This window comes from Trachypithecus francoisi, unplaced genomic scaffold (assembly GCF_009764315.1).
Source record: "Trachypithecus francoisi isolate TF-2019V2 unplaced genomic scaffold, Tfra_2.0 Lachesis_group10, whole genome shotgun sequence".
Classification (NCBI taxonomy): Eukaryota; Metazoa; Chordata; class Mammalia; order Primates; family Cercopithecidae; genus Trachypithecus; species Trachypithecus francoisi.
The window spans coordinates 7,429,838-7,447,435 of NW_022681455.1; the positions used below are offsets into that span (position 1 = coordinate 7,429,838).

At 41.8% G+C, this 17,598-nt stretch overlaps 1 pseudogene; it reads right to left on the reverse strand.

Moving 5' to 3' along the window:
• Positions 1–1,569: 1,569 nt before the first annotated feature.
• Positions 1,570–4,697, reverse strand: LOC117088299 (annotated as a pseudogene).
• Between the last annotated feature and the right edge of the window lie 12,901 nt (positions 4,698–17,598).

The following is a 17,598-nucleotide window of genomic DNA, read 5'->3' on the forward strand; positions in this document are numbered from 1 at the left end:
GTTTAGGATAGCAGCCTCAACTACTTAAGAAGGCCACCTTTGTGTTCGTAAGATAATCTGCATATTGTCATAATATTTGCTTAACTAACTACATAATCCACCCTCAGGACATTTTCATATTAAATGCCCATTATTTCTTAAACTTGCCCTTTTCTTCTCACGCGTCAATAGACATTGATTCTCATGAGGCAATTCTTTCAACAAGCACTTATTGAACACTGACAGTGCTAGACTTTTCAGAATACTGATGGTCAGGCCCTTCCCTGAGAGATGATTTTAGACTAAGGATGCATGGTTTGGGGAGCCTATGAGCAATGGTTCTCATACCTGCTACACATTAGCATCACCTGGAAAGCTTTTGCAAAGGCCAGGGCCCAGGATGCACCCAGACCAGGTGATTGACTGTTTCTGAGGATGGGACTTAGGCCTGTAGTTTTCAAAGCTCCCCAAGTGATTTTAATGTGCAGCACGGGTTGAGAACCAGTGCCAGAAAACAATGATTCTCATCAAATTGGCTGCATATGAGAATCATCCAGAGACATTTTTAAAATAAATTAAACAACCTGGGCCCCACCTCAGAACAAATGAGTCAGAATCTTTGGAAGAGGGATCTGGGCAACTGTATGTTTTCCACAGCTCCTTCATATAATCCGATACATGGCAAGTATTGAGAATCATTGCTACAGGCAATCTAGTGAATGAGAAAATCTGGAGTTGAACCCATTTCTGGCTCTTTGGCTTTGCAAGGCACGCATAGCTGTAGGATGAAGAGTTACCTCTGAGCGGCCGTGTTGGGTAATGGTAACAGCAGGGCTGAGAACCTGAAGGCATGGGTCAAGTCTTGGCTTTGCCATATAACATTTGCTCTGCAATGTCGCACAAATCACAGAACTTCTCTGGGTTGGGAGTCCTGTCTACCTGTCTAAAAATCTAGTGCTCTTTCTGCCATACCTACTGTTTTTAGACATTTTTTCTACCTTAATTGATATTTTACTTTTTTTTGTGATCAGTAAATAGACCTAATGATTCATTTGTATATAGTTCTTTTATTTTTATTTTTTCCAAACCTCCAAGTAGTATTTATCCCAGATTCCAAACTCTCCTGTGGCCTGAAAAATATTTAGTCTATTGGAAACATTCAGCAAGCTCTTTACAAAAATGACTGCAGTATCTTCAACACATTTTAGTTGCACTCATAGTTTGTTCCAGTCGTGTGCAAGTTTAATGTACAGCTCTATATCACGTAATGGGACATCTTTAAAAACAAAACCTCCCCGTGCCCAAGGTCATGGACAGGAGAAGAAGGGAATGAATTTCTACTTTATGCATATTCTAGGGAACAATACTGTGGCTATCATTTACCCTTTGGAGCACTCTTGATTTTGGTCATTTATAATAGAACATGAGAAACAGTGATAGTGAATACAAATGAGTACTAACCGAATTCCTAGGCTGCTAGCAGAAAATAAAAGTTAAAGTCCCTTGCCACATTCACAAAGGTGGCAATAACCATATATAAGAAAAAGACTATAAACTTATAGAAAAGATAAATTCTGGCTTCTAAACAAATTACAAAATAGATTTTGCCTTTAGCCTTGAGTGTGACACAGAAAAATGTAAGCCTGTAGACCTAGTTGCCAAAAGACACTTATCCTCCTCAGCCCAGGTATGAATTTCAAGTTTGGCCTGAGCCAGTTTGATCTTCAAGTTTTCTCCAAGTTTGTCCATGAACTCAAACATATTCAAGTAGTCAGAACATTGCGCACTGGGTAAAGCTTTAATGCAAGCATCCAAGTCCTCGGTCATGAAACCAGCCTCAATTGTCTCAATACAGACTTCTTCCAAAGCATTCGCAAAGAAGGCAAGCTCTTTATTGCTATCAATCTTTGCTCTGAGGGCCAACCCTCTGGTCCAGGCAAAAATGGACGCAATGGGATTGGTGGACGTGTCCTGGCCTTTCTGGGACATGTGGAAGTGACGGGTTACAGTCCAGTGGGCAGCCTCTGTTTCTACTGTCTTGCCATGTGGACACACCAGCACACTGGTCATCATGCCAAGAGAGACATACCCTTGAGCCACAGAGTCTGACTGCATGTCACCATCATAGTTTTTACAGGCCCAGATGAAGCCTCCTTCTGATTTCATAGCTTGGACCACCGTGTCATCGATGAGCCTATGCTCATACAAGATCTTTTGGGCTTCAAATTGGGACTTGTACTGCTTGTCATATATCTCCTAAAAGATGTCTTTAAAATGTCCATCATATTTCTTCAAAACAGTGTTTTAGTGCTCAGATACAAAGACCAACCCTTAGAGCCATTTGGAAGGAACTGTGTGCAAAATCTTTAATTGACTTATCTTGATTATACATCCCCATCCTCTTCCAAGTTATGTACCAGGTATGTCACCTTTTGGGTGCTGTCACTCAGTGTGTAGGTTAGCTCTACTTTTCCAGGCCCAGGAACAACAAAATAAGTTGCTCTGTATTGATCCCCATAAACATGACGACCTACGATGATGGGTTTTACCCATCCACTCACAAGCCGGGGGATATTTTTGCAGATAATGGCTTCTCTGGAGACTGTGCCACCCAGAATAATATTTTGGATGGTGCCATTTGGCAATTTCCACATTTGTTTCAACTTGAACTCCTCAACTCTTTTCTCATCAGGGATGATAGTGGCATACTTGACACCAATGTTATACTTTTTTATAGCTTCTGCAGCATCTGTGGTGACCTGGTGGTTGGTGGTATCATGATTCTCTATGCCTAAATCATAGTTATGTAGATCCAATTCCACATAGGGAAAAATGAGTTTCTCTTGAATCAATTCCCAAATGATTTGTGTCATTTCATCTCCTTGAATCTCTACCACAGAACTGCCACTGATTTGTTTAGATATTTTGACTTTAATAAACTTTGAAAGTGAATCAATTTTTTAAAATTATTTTTTATTTTTTTTGAGATGGAGTTTTGCTCTTGTTGCCCAGGCTAGAGTGCAATGGCATGATCTCGGCTCACTGCAAACCTCCACCTCCAGGGGTTCAAGTGATTCTCCTGCCTCAGCCTCCCAAGTAGCTGAGATTGCAGGCATGCGCCACCACGCCTGGCTAACTTTGCATTTTTGGTAGAGACGGGGTTTCTCCATGTTGGTCAGGCTGGTCTCAAACTCCTGACCTCAGGTGGTCTGCCCGCCTCAGCCTTCCAAAGTGCTGGAATTACAGGTGAGAACCACCATGCCCCGCCAACAGTGAATCAATTTCTTATCACCCCAATTCCTTCCAGTCTTGCAGACTTAACTGAATGTAGTTTATCTGCTGCCGGGATGATATGCTGACGAGGACCTGGGGTGCCACAGCTGCTCACATACTCAGACTCACACACACAGGCTGGCAATCCCAAACCGGACTCCCGCTGCCTTGGTTTCTGACACAGCCTCTGCAGAAACCCTGCATATAGTTCTTAACGGCGAGTACTGAAAATATAAAAAGCTATGCAACTGTAATTCTTTTCCAAACAGTTATTCTATTGACTTTGTAGCTTACAATTTGGAGACAAATTTCTTTTTTTTAGAAAGAGGTTTTCAAATGCCATTATCTTAAAACATTGAAAATTTGTTTGGTCTAAAATTTGACTAATTCACGATTTAATATAGATACTACATGCTCAAACCTGTCCAATCTTTCACAACACATTGATAAAATTATTAGGAAAAATTGGATTACCAGGAACGAAGGTGCCACGGAGGACACCGAAGTCCGTCAGGGAACCGAGATCAGGGAATAGTTTTATAAATAATTTTAGTAAAAGACAAGGGAACAAAGCTAAGCAGTATAAAATGTTTACAAGTTAATTGCATGATCACGACTTGAAATTGCCATTTGATTGTGCTACTTTTTTTTTTTTTTTTGAGACAGGGTTTCCCTCTGTGGCCCAGGCTGGAGTGCAGCGACCTGGTGCATCTCGGCTCACTGCAACCTCTGTGTCCCGGGCTCGGGTGATTCTCTTGAGTAGCTGGGACTATAGGCGTGCACCACCATGCCCGGCTAATTTTTCTATTTTTAGTAGAGACAGGATTTCTCTTTGCTGCCCAGGCTGGTCCCAAACCCCTGGGCTCAAGTGATCCACCAGCCTCGGCCTCCCAAAGGTCTGGGATTAGAGACATGCATCACCATACCCGGTCTGATTGTACTTCTTGTTATGGGAAGTTGGAAACTGCCAGCACAGCTTCCACCACCTCCCCTCCCCCATCCACAGACTATAGTCAATATCTCCCTTAATTTGATATCCACTTATTCTATGAATAGCTAAATTGAAAAATGTATGATGTATATAGAAAAATATACAACCAGGATGGGGAAGGGGCGTTAAATAAAAGAAAAAGAAATCTAACGCCAGGCCATGACCTTATTTCTTTAAAAAAGTATTTACACTTATCAAAAACAATTTTTTTTTAAGGGATGGGGTAGGTTTCCTGCTTCTTACAAGTGTGTTTCTAGAACTACTAAAAACTTGCATTTAAAAAATAGTTTGTAAAATGGCTCTTCTGGCTTCTGCAAGAAGGCAATGCTGAGATAATCGAGGGTACTCGGTTGAGGATACTCACCAGATTTGCCTGCTTTCTCTCCTGCTTCACCAAAGTCTGGCCTCTTCTGGTTTTAGCATCTTCATTTTCTGCAGGTGAGTCTGATTTCATAGTTTTGCTCTTCCTTTCCCTTTTGTTTACACTTTCTCACTTTTATTGTTTGCATATTTTAAAATCAGTTCCAGCATCTGCAGGAGCAGGTTTGGATACCATCCTGCCAGTCTCACCATGACTGTTTCTTGAACTGAACTGCTCCTTTTCCCCGGCTTCCTGGCAGAGGCAGTGTTCCAGGATGGCACTGCGAGGGCCTCTGCACAGCTGCACTGGCTGCAATTCTTACCACCCCTCAGCTGCTGGGACCCTTAAAACTTCTTAAAAGCATCAAAACTCCTTTTTACTTGTGCAATCTTGCATAGAATCCTGATATTTCATAGGGATAGAGCTGTAACTGTCCCTGTTAAAGTGGGAGTAAGTACATTTCTGTGGAATGCTCATACCCTCGACCTGAAAATTCCACCAGTCATCGTGATGCTGACAGATTTTTTTACCTCTGAATATGATAAATGATTAAGAATACTTTGGGGGATTTTCTTTTCATAAAGATAAATTACCAGTCACTTCTCCCAATTCTTTTTATTTTTTATTTTTATTAATCTAATTTTACAGAGATGGAGTCTCACTGCGTTGCCCAGGCTGGCCTCAAACTCCTGAGCTCAAGGAATCCTCCCACCTTGACCTCCCAAAGTGCTGGGATTATAGAAATGAGCCACTATGCCCGAGCTCCCAAATCTCAAAGTTGGAGAAAACAGGGGGAAAAGGCGACATTGATGGTGAGGAGCTTGGGAACCAATAGCCCTCATGTTCCTGTCTGCTCATGTCAGTGAGGGAGGGGATCCTTGGTGGAATGCCTCACGTGAGAGGCAGGAGTCAAAATCTGACGGGGTAAGAACACAGGACACCGGCGGGCCCACGGTGTATTGACCTCCTTTATCCATAAAGGGTGAGGTGGAAAGTGAGAGGAAGGAGCATTTCCTCCTGAGAGAATAGGGTTGTGACACAGCCATATTGGACCTGGTTATCCCTGACGGTCCATCAGGTACTGCATAAGACCAACAGAAACTACTCACTGAGCCATCCCTATTAGGTGACCGTGACCTTGATTAATGACCACTAATCTGTGTTCATTGTTTACCAGCAGGTTAATAAGCCTTTAGTAATACCAGAGAAGAAAACAATTAGGAAAGTACAGGCTAGATGACTGTATGACCTGCAGAGAGCCTAGACTTTTATCTGGCCCATCAGTTTGGGCTCTATACTAAGTGTAGCCCAATATTTCCTTTAATAATTATGTAGGATTAACGTCTCATCTCCCTTGGTAGCTCCAAACACTTGACTTATGATTAGACTCTCTTTCTCTTCATTGCTAGAATTCTATCCATCACCACTCTTGTTAAAGAAAATATATATATATACAAGTTTTGAAATTGCTTATGTTTTTATAGAGATTCAATTGCCAGCGAAATAATCTTGAAATTTCTAGATAGCACTGGGCGTGGTGGCTCACGCCTGTAATCCAAGCACTTTGGGAGGCCAAAGTGGGAGGATCACTTGAGTCCAGGAGTTTGAGACCAGCCTGGGCAATATGGCAAAAGCCTATCTCTACAGAAAATACAAAAATTAGCCAGACGTGCTGGCAGGCACCTGTAGTCCCAGCTCCTTGGGAGGCTGAGGTAGGAGGGATCACCTGAGCTCAGAGAGATTGAGGCTGCAGTGAGCTGTGATTGTGCCACTGCACTCCTTTGGGTGACAGAGTGAGACCCTATCTCAAAACAAAACAAAACAAAACAAAACAAAACAAAACAAAACAAATGTCTATGTAGGCATTTTGAGTGAACTAAAGTGTGATATTCATATAGAAATATATACAGATCATTAAGTACAGAGTGGGATGAATTTTCTCACTCATCAACACACCATGTCCCCAGGTCCAGAAACAAAACATTACTGTCATCCCAGAAGTCCCCTCTTTGGACCCTTTCAGTCACTCCCCACCCAATGTAACCATTATCCTAATTCTTCTTCTTCTTCTTCTTTTTTTTTTTTTTGAGGCAGAGTCTCACTCTGTCACCAGACTGGAGTGCAGTGGTTCAATCTTGGCTCACTGCAACCTCCGCCTCCCAGGTTCAAGTGATTCTTGTGCCTCAGTCTCTTGAGTAGCTGGAATTACAGGTGCATACCACCACACCTGGCTAATTTTTGTATTTTTAGTAGAGACGGGGTTTCTTTTTTTTTTTTTTTTTTTTTGAGATGGAGTCTCGCTCTGTCGCCGAGGCTGTAGTGCAGTGGCCGGATCTCAGCTCACTGCAAGCTCCGCCTCCCAGGTTCACGCCATTCTCCTGCCTCAGCCTCCCGAGTAGCTGGGACTACAGGCGCCCGCCACTTCGCCCAGCGAGTTTTTTGCATTTTTTAGTAGAGACGGGGTTTCACTGTGTTTGCCAGGATGGTCTCGATCTCCTGACCTTGTGATCCGCCCGTCTCGGCCTCCCAAAGTGCTGGGATTACAGGCTTGAGCCACCGCGCCCGGCCGAGACGGGGTTTCACCATGTTGGGCAGGCTGGTCTCAAACTCCTGGCCTCAAGTAATCCGCCTGCCTTGGCCTCCCAAAATGCTGGGATTACAGGCGTGAGCCATTGTGCCTGGCCACCACTACCCTAATTCTAACACCATATATTAATATTATCTATTTTTGAATGTTTCCTTTTCAAGTTAACCAGTTTAAGTTTGTTCCTGTGGACACAAAGCCTTCCTGTTAGTATTTTTATCTCAATTATAAGGATAAAGAATGCTATTTTTTTCATCTTTTCTCTTAGTGCCTTAGAGTAGCTGGACCAGCTTGATATAAAGCTGTAGAGCTCAAAGGCTAAAACATATTTCCCACAGATGCTGTCAGTCTATTTGTTTAATCGTTTGACCGAGAGGCGCTGTGAACATCTCTTTGGTAGCTGGTGCATTTTAGTGCATTTGTGGATCCGATTCAAGCCATATATATTTGCATATTTTACTTTTATGCACGTGTGGAATGTGCACATACACACACACAGAGCTCCTGTTTTTCCTGCATTGATTTCTCCTTTCCTATTTCTACCCTCAGTGGACATCCTTCTTTACCCCACGCTATCCTTGCCTTGGGCTCCTCATACAAACCTTCCTCAACAAATCCCACTCTACAGAATCAGTCACCCCTGTACACACTGCCTTAAAATGATTGACTATTTAACATTCAAAAGGTGCACACAACCATGGAGAATCCCCTTTCACTTCTACTTTTGATGTAAAGACCATAAGAAATCCAGGTTTGGAAGGGGAAACCGTGTAGTTAAAGCAACTGGTAGAATGTGTGGCTTTTCATTATCTGCCTGAAGTTCCATTCTGAGTTTTTCCTGAATGAGGATGGAATGTCTGTGTTTATACATCTTTTTCTTTTTAAAATATGTCTCAGGCTGGAGTGCAGTGGCTATTCACAAGTGCAATCATAGTGCACTATAGCCTCAAACTCCTGGGCTCAGGCAATCCTCCCACTTCAGCCTCCCGAGTAGCTGGGCCTACAGGCAGACACTACTGCTTGTGGTTCTGTGCTGAGACATTTGTTTGCTGAAGTGGCAGGCACCCTGTTTATGAGCTCATTCATTCATTCTTTCACTCATTCATTCATTCAACACATCTTTCCTGAGTCCTATTATGTGTCTGACATTGTTTGAGAGGCTAAACTTCTAGAGGGAGAGATCTGTTCTTCAGACCAGAGGGAAATTTGGAAGCCCAAATAGAGAACAGTATTTATAGATCTGACCTTTAGACTACAAGAGGCATCTAATTCCTTAAAATAGTATATTGTTGCTTTTCATTATGCCATGCACATGATAAGAGCTCTGTATATATTTTGGGATGAGGACAATAGTATTGTACATGTTTCTCTGAAATAAACTGGTAAAACTCTGGATTGTTTAGACTGAAATGAATACAGATCATTATTACTTTTTAAATTAAGTCTAATTTCTTAGTTAAGTCACCACAACGTATTTGCAGTTGTTTGTGTATGGGCCTGTTTCTTTCTTGGAATAATACTCCTTTTTAAGCTGTCGCCTTTCCTGTTAGTTCTACTATGATGGTGAGCATCATATTCTACCTTTGTATGTTGCCTTTCATTTTAAAGGCTTATGGCAGAAGGATCTGAGGCATCCTTAAGGAAGCATTAGGTAGATGTATGAACAAAATACTACATATCCTTTTTGTGTTATGCAATAAATCATATAGTGCTTGCTTCAGATGATTTCTTCCAGGTTCACTCAGCAACATTCTCTACCCAGACTATATAGCCTTGACTTTCAATAAAAAACAAATATGAGGCCAGGTGTGGTGGCTCATGTCTGTAATCCCAGCACTTTGGGAGGCCAAGGTGGGAGAATCACCTGAGGCCAGGAGTTTGATACGGGCCTGGCCAAAACGGTGAAACCCCGTCTCTACTAAAAATACAAAAATTAGCTGGGTGTGATGGCACATGCCTGTAATCTCAGCCACTTGGGTGGGTGAGGCACAAGAATCACTTGGACCCAGGAAGCAGAGGTTGCAGTGAGCCAAGACCACTCCAGGGTGGTGCGTGGGTGACAAAGTGAGACCCCGTTTCAAAAAAAAAAAAAACAAAAAAAAACAAAGATGAGTTACCAAAAAAGTTTTAACAAAGGGCACAGCGAGGAGAAAGTCCTCTTCTTTTCATGGCCAGCATTCTGTTTCCAGTTGATAGTTTGCATATAGCCAGCTTTGACTGAACTCACCCCTGTTAGTGCAAATTTCTCTGAGATCTAAACTGGGAAGAGGAAAGACACATTAAAAGTGAACTCACTGAGTTGTGTTTAAATTCGTCACACTGAACCCATGACTGTTAATCCCATTCACAGCTGTAGTAATTATATTGCATAATCAGTGAGGGGAAACCCTCCCCCTTTTGTATTCTTATTGAATAGAGAAGACAGATACATGTCAGAGCTCTGCCCTAAACTAAGATTACTTCCTGCAAAAGAATTCTGGACTCAGAAGGGAAGCATGATCCTTTACAAGTGAGCTCAGCTTGTGCACTCTCAGCTCAGGGATAGCAACCTCATAGATCAGTGATTCCTAGTCTGTAGGACATGGATTCCTGATGGGACATTTAAAATCGTGGGATTGCAAGCATTATCTATAGACTACATACACAATATTTTATACCTACACATACTATTCAAAAACATGGGGATGTGTAATTCTAATCAATAAAATACGAATTTGCTCAAAGGCATCGCCAAATTCATGACAGTTTTAAAAATAATACTAATACATAGTGTTTCCTCCATTGGTTATTGTCAGAAGATTTTCTTTGCTTAGAAGCATATTCGCAGTTTTGGATAACAATATGGTCCTCGTAATTTAGAAGTTTGGGGTCACTGTTTGGGAGTGCTGGTGATCTGTGTTTAACTCATGGATGACTTCCTCCTAGCTCTATAAAATATTGAGGTGTTGACATCCCAAACTTGTTATAACTGGAACATACATATGAATCCTACTCTGCACAAGGCACAATATTCTTGATTTCATATTTTCCTAACTCCCTTTGTCTCACGGCATTTACAAATCTTTTTTTTTTTTTTCTTTTTTGAGATGGAGTCTTACTCTGTCACCAGGCTGGAGTGCAGTGGTGTGATCTCAGCTCACTGCGACCTCTGCCTCCCGGGTTCCAGCGATTCTCCTCCCTCAGCCTCCCAAGTAGTTGGGACTACAGGTGCGCACCACCATGCCCAGCTAATTTTTTTGTATGTTTAGTAGAGATGGGGTTTCACCATGTTGGCCAGGATGGTCTTGATCTCTTGACCTTGTGATCCACCCGCCTTGGCCTCCCAAAGTGCTGGGATTATAGGTGTGAGCCACCACGCCCGGCCCAGCATTTACAAATCTAACTGAAGAAATATAAAATAAGTGCACACAAAAGTTACATAACGAGTTAAGAAATGCAAGGAGAAAACATATAGTACACGAACAATTGCTGAATGCTGTGAACTCGGAGACAGCAGAGAGGGGAAGGTAGAGAGCGAGAGGGAGAGGAAGGTAGGTAGTATGGTGAGAGGAAGTGTGTTCCCAAGGTGGACATCAGAGCAGGTTTTTATAGACTCTCATTCCTGACTCTGCTGATTGCCACCCAAGTAACCGTGGATAGATAACCTGACCCCGCTAAGCCTCTGTTTTATCATCAGTAAAATCAAGATTATAATTAGAATACCTCTCATATTGTGTTATTGTGAAGATAATTTATGACAAAATATATTAAATGCTTCATACTATAGCTAGTGTATAATATGTGCAAACTAAATGGCAGCTGGTATTTATTCTATTAGACTGTAAATCCCTCCAGGATGGGAAGTATGACTAACTTATTTTTGCTTCCATAGAATCTAGCACAGTGCTTGACTCATAAGTACTCAATAAAAGGAAAACATTTGCTGAATGTTTTGAATGTAATGAAGGGAAGGATAAATGGATAGATGGTGGGATGAATTTTTTTTTAAATGAACTATGGGCTTTGGTGACATGAAAGGGTGTCATGGAGAGCAAAAGGCGAATCTAACCGTGCATGGAGAAGAGAGAAGGGCACTGCAGTGGGAGAGGGCAAGAACTGAAGCACAGAGGCAGGAAGGCACCTGGGATTGCGTATTGGGATTCGGCTGTGGAGGGAGTGGCCTGCCAGGCTGGGGAGTATACATCTTTCATACTCTATGTGAAAATTCATATATTCTGTGGTCTAACCTTCCATCCTTGGGTTTACCAACAAGAAAAACCAGGAGACATATATAAAGATGTTCAGAGCAGACCTTTTTGTAATAGCAAAAATGTATAAATCAACCAACTGTCCATCAACAGCAGAAAAGATCAATCCAATGTAATACATTCATACAATGGAAAGTTATTAAATCATTAAACAGCAGATGGTCTTATAGCGACATGCAACAAAGTGAATGAATCTGAAAAATATAATAGTGAGAAAGTTAAAGCCGAGCACAGTGGCTCATGCCTGTAATCCACTTTGGGAGGCCGAGGCAGGCAGATCACTTGAGGTCAGGAGTTTGAGACCAGCCTGGCCAACGTAATTAAACCTGACTCTACTAAAAATACAGAAATTAGCTGAATGTGGTGGCGGGTGCCTGTAATCCCAGCTTCTCAGGAGGTTGAGGCATGAGAATCACTTGAATCCAGGAGGTAGAGGTTGCAGTGAGCTGAGATAGCACCACTGCACTCCAGCCTGGGCGACAGAGAAAGACCCTATTTCAAAAACAAACAAACAAACAAAAAAAGCAAGTTAAGTCCAAGAATTACATACATTAAGCTCCGTTCACAATGTTAAAAACAACTAAAACGAAACAACAAAGTTTTCCAGAATAGGTATATTTATGATAAAACTAGAAAACACACATATCCTTAACAGGAAGTGAATAGTAAGCCAAAAACTCAATATCCCGGAGAGTTCGCTCAGCTGAGCAGATGGATGTAAATTACACTCATTTTGGGTGGTGAGCTGGTGGATGTTCTTTATCTTGTTTTACAAATAGGGTGATGGCAATTGCAGGGACGATGAGGAGTGTGTCATGAGCCGTGACGTATGATTAATCCAGTTCTGCACATCTGAGTGGAGTAGGGGTTGTGGGAAACCGTCGCAGGTCTTGTGGGACACAGACAGATCTGATGACTTTTCAGATAGAATTGCAGGCTGAGTAGGCAGAGGAATGGAGTAGATATATTATTAGAGTTTGTCATCCAGGGCCTGGCAGGATAATCAGTGTCATGAAGGACAGCACTCCTGCCTGGAGGAATTTTCAGCTTATTCCAGACCAAACAACAATGGAGACACTGAGTCTGAGTTAAACATTACACCCATGGAGTCTATTGTTTTTATTTTTCTAATGATAAAGTTATTCTAACTCAAATGTCTTTATTTTATTTTTTCTATCAAGAAAGTTATGGCAGAGATGAAAATTTGGAAAATAAAGAAAAGGATAAAAGGAAAATGTTATTCCAATACCCAGAGATCATCACTGTCAATCTTTTGGTGCGTTTGCCTCCTGCGGACTGGGATTAGATAAGAACCACTAACTACCCACCCATTGTATATTTTCTGACCAAGGCAACCTAGCAAAACTGTTCAGAGCTTGGTTCTTGGGAGTGAGAAGAACTGAAATTTGAATCCCAGCTTTGCACTAACCAGCTCATGGCACGTCAATAGCCTTCCCTGAACCCCAGCTGGGTCATGGCACTAGTGGGGTTTGAGGATTAACCAAGATGAAACGTGGTGCAATTAGCATTTACAGCGTCTGGCACACAGTCAACCTTCCATGAGAGTTGTGATTTATTATTAAGATGATGTGCCTGGCTTGGGGCAGTGAGGTGCATTTAGTTAAAAGATGGGCAACTCCAAAAAACACCCAAACAGTGGAAGGGATTCTAGGGTTGTGAAGGTGGAAAGGGCTACGTTATGTCTGATTTGAAGACAACCTGATGGGTGACTTCCAATATTTGAAGAGTGAAGGCTGTCTCAGAGGATTTGAGAGCTCAGAAGATAAGCTTAATCCTGCTCTTTCAGCATAATAGAAAGTTTATTTATCCTCCTCCAGTGAGAAAAAAAATACCTTCAACATGTGAAGAGGAAGGGGCAGTGGAGAAAATGACGGGGACAAGCAGTATCATCTTTTGAGCCTTTGTCTTGGCTACAGCAACTCTCTGAGAATAATAATATACTCTATTTCTCCTGCACTGGGCACTGAACAAGAGGTGTATCTAGGTTGAACGCCTCCAAATTTACGTTCTAAAAGTGATGGATCATCCTCACGACTGAAGGTTTTATAAAAGGTACAAAGGACCAGAGCGGCTTTGGGCTTCTCAACAGCACCTCTGCAAACAGCAGATAATGGAGCAATGCTTCCAATAGTCTGAGGGACCATTCTTTCCAAACTTAAATTTGACATCTGGCCAGATGATCAGTGAAGTTTGTAGTGGAATAAAGACACTTTCAAACACACAGATTCTCAAAAACTTTACCTCCCATGTCAGTGGAAGTTGCGTGCCACCCCAGTGAAGGAGTAAACCAAGAAAGCAAAAGACACTGGACCCAGAAAAGAGAGGATCCAACCAACACGCAGCAGGCAGAGGGGATGATGGTGAAGGAGACCCCACCTCAGCAGCTGAGAAGCAGGTCAGGTCTGGAGAGCAACTAGTTCAGATTGGAGCCAGCCAGAAGGCGCCAGGGAAGATTGCTTCAAGCAAGGAAATTAATAGAATAACTGATATGAATATAGTGAGAAAATCTTTACTCAGCTAGGGGAGAGTGTAAGGATAAATTAATAATGGTAACAGACTACTAAGCAAAAGGGGGGAAAAAAAGACAGTTCTTAACACTGGGTGATGGGGAAATTGTAATGAAAGAGAAAGGTAAGGCCGGGCGCGGTGGTTCAGGCCTGTAATCCCAGCCCTGTGGGAGGCCAAGGTGGGTGGATCACCTGAGGTTAGGAGTTCAAGACCAGCGTGGCCAACATGGTAAAACCCCATCTCTACTAAAAATACAAAAAAAAAAAAAAAAAAAATTAACCTGGGGTGGTTGCACGTGCCTGTAATCCCAGATACTTGGGAGGCTGAGGCAGGAGAGTCGCTTGAACCTGGGAGGTGGAGGTTGCAGTGAGCCAAGATCATGTCATTGCACTCCAGCCTGGGCAACAAGAGCGAGATTCTGTCTCAAAAAAAAGAAAAAAAAAGGAAAAGTTTATAGTAATTTTACTAGTTAAAAACAACATAGCAGTGTTATTTATAACAGCTAAAAAGTGGAAGCAATCCAAATGTCCATCAACTGATGACTGGTAAACAAAATGTGGTATATTCATACAGTGAAATGTTAGCCTTAAAAAGGAGAGAAATTCTGACACGTGATATAACAAGGATCAACCTTGAGGACGTTATGCTAAGTGAAATGAGCCAGACACAAAAGCACAAATACTATGTGATTCCACATTCATATGAGGTCCCTGGAGTAGTCAAATATATAGAGACAGAAAGTAGAATGGCGCTTACCAGGGGTGGTTGAAGTTGGGAAATGGGGAGTTTGTGGTTTTTGTTTTTGAGATAGGGTCTCACTCTGTCACCCAGGCTGGAGTGTAGTCACGGCTCACTGCAACCACCGCCTCCGAGGCTTAAGTGATCCTCCCACCTCAGCCTCCCAAGTAGCCGGGACTGCAGGTGCACACCTGTATTTCTATAGAGACAGGGTTTTGCCGTGTCATCCAGGCTGGTCACGAACTCCTGAGCTCAAGTGATTTGCCCGCCTCAGCCTCCCAAAGTGCTGAGATTACAGGTGTGTGCCATCGTGTCTAGCTGGGAGTTCGTGTTTAATGAGGACAGCTTCTATTTGAGATGACAAAAAAGTTCTAGAAGTGGATCATGGTGATGATTGCACAACAATGTGAATGTACTTAAGATCACTGAACTGTACACTTAAAAATGATTAAAAAGATAAATTGTATGTTATTTATATTTTACTACAATAAAATATCTGTGAAGAAAACCCCAAAACACCCTGTAAGGTGCTGTTAAAATGAATTGAATTACAATTATTTTTCTCATAGTGATATCAGATTTTAAAGACTGAGATATTAGTGAGATCCCAATACCTCAATTTGGTAAGGAAAAGGAAATTACCTTTTCCCAACAAAATCACATATCTTTATTTTTAAAATCTGTGATTAGAAAGGCATACCCTAACAAATAATCCTGTATATCTATCTTCCAGGGATAACCCCTATGCCTCAAGATCACTTTATCTGTCTCTTCTAACATATAATTTTCAGTGTAAAAAAAAGTCTGACCATACTACATATATGGTTTAAAAATTGCTTTTTAAACAACTTTACAATATATTTTGCCTTCTTTCCACATCTATGTTTACATAAACACACTCATTTTTGTAACATTTTTAATAACTCTGGGATCAAGATATATTTTATATTAATGTAAGTTCCTTTTCTAAAGACAAGTCCCTCTGTCGTTAGAGGTTTTCAAAAGCCTCCTTTGTATATTTTCTATTGTCTTAGAGACATATGAAATATTGATTTTTGTTTTAAGAACACAGAAATTCCAATTTTAGATCATGAGATTATTTTTTCCTTACTCAGTAAAGCAAAATAAAAACTTGTTTAGAGATGACGGTGACGTTTCTTCTGTGTGCCTTGGTGGAAAAGGACTCGGAGTTGCTTTGTTCATTTCCACCTGAAGCCAAACTGCTAAGCAGTTAAAACTCAAGGAGCCGTCGGACAGGTTTAACGAGAGTGAAGTGTGCAGCTCCACACCCACCTTTGCAAGACAGAACTGCTTCACGGGTTTGTTGAAACTGCTGTGGAACTGTGCTATAACTTTTTCCTATATTGGAAATGCTTCTGTCTCAAGCCAGCATGGTTTAAATGTTTCAGATTAAAATTCTGCAAATTAGTAAAAAATGCACAAATTGAATCCGGTTAAATCTGCTGTCACGTATATTAACTTATTATTGGAGAAGAAACTATCGCTGGGGCTGTTCTCCTGATCTGCATGACTTTTTCCTGAATCCAGCTGTTGCTGAAGGGAAGCTTTCTCATTTGGAGGTTAATTTATTAAATTGCGAGGAGCTGGTTAAAGAAAGTAGAAGTAGCTCCGTTTTCTTAGAGTTTCCTAAGTATGAATGGCTGGTGAATTTCTCAAAGTTTCAGGGGGAAACTCTCGTGTTTCTGACATTTGCAGCCCGCCCTTCATTGAGGGCTAAGAAAGGATGGCTGGGAAGATTCTACAAGGGATTGTCTGCATCCCACAGGACTGGATTGTTTTCCTAAACACCATTTGGTGGTGGTTGTAACTCCAGCCACTGAGTGATTACCACTGCCTCACCCCGTCCTGTTTCCCATCTATAGTGGATGCTATTTGCCGTTGATGTGAAAAGTTCTAGGACAAGGGTGGGTCACTCGCATGGAAAGCTCCAGGACCGGCTGGGTGTGGTGGCTCATGCCTGTAGTTCCAGCACGTAGGTGGTATTGCCTGAGCTCAGGAGTTTGAGACCAGTCAGGACAACATGGCAAAACCCTGTCTCAAAAAAGAAAGAAAAAAAAAAAAAAAGCTCCAGGATCTGTACCTTGTCACTTTCAGAGCCTTTTTAAAAATTCAAATGCCACCAGAAAATATTATGCACCTTTAAGAGCAATGCTAACAAGACATTTACACAAGGTTGGAAAATGCTCATGATACCATGTTCAATTAAGAAGGTGAGGCCGGGCGCGGTGGCTCACACCTGTAATCCCAGCACTTTGGGAGGCTGAGGCAGGTGGATCACCTGAGGTCAGGAGTTTGAGAGCAGCCTGGACAATATAGTGAAACCCCGTCTCTACTAAAAATACAAAAATTAGCTGGAAGTGGTGGCGGGAGCCTATAGTCCCAGCCACTAAGGAGGCTGAGGCAGAAGAATCGCTTGAACCTGGGAGGCGGAGGTTGCAGTGAGCCGAGATCACACCACTGCACTCCAGCCAGAGTGACAGAGCGATACTCTGTCTCAAAAAAAAAAAAAAAAAAAAAAAAGCTGAATAGAAACTTGTATATAACCTGACATTTGTCGGTTTGGTAAAAAGTTCATTAGGGGAAAAAACTGGAAGGAACCTTCCAAAAATATCTAGCATGATCACCTTGTCTGGTTGGTAATTTTCGTTGCTTCTCTCCATTCCCTTCTGCCTTTTCTGAGTATTTTACAGCAAATACATACACTTTTATAAGCAGAAGGAAAAAAAAGTCCTAACTTTGGGTACATCCTTCTAAACAAGCCTATTAATTGATTTGCTGAGTGAGCTCTCAGCTCCAATCTGGGATTTCCCTTTACAGACTTGGGCCTTGGCAAGTAATGCAGGTTCTTTCTCATGGCCTCACTTTTCTTGGCCGG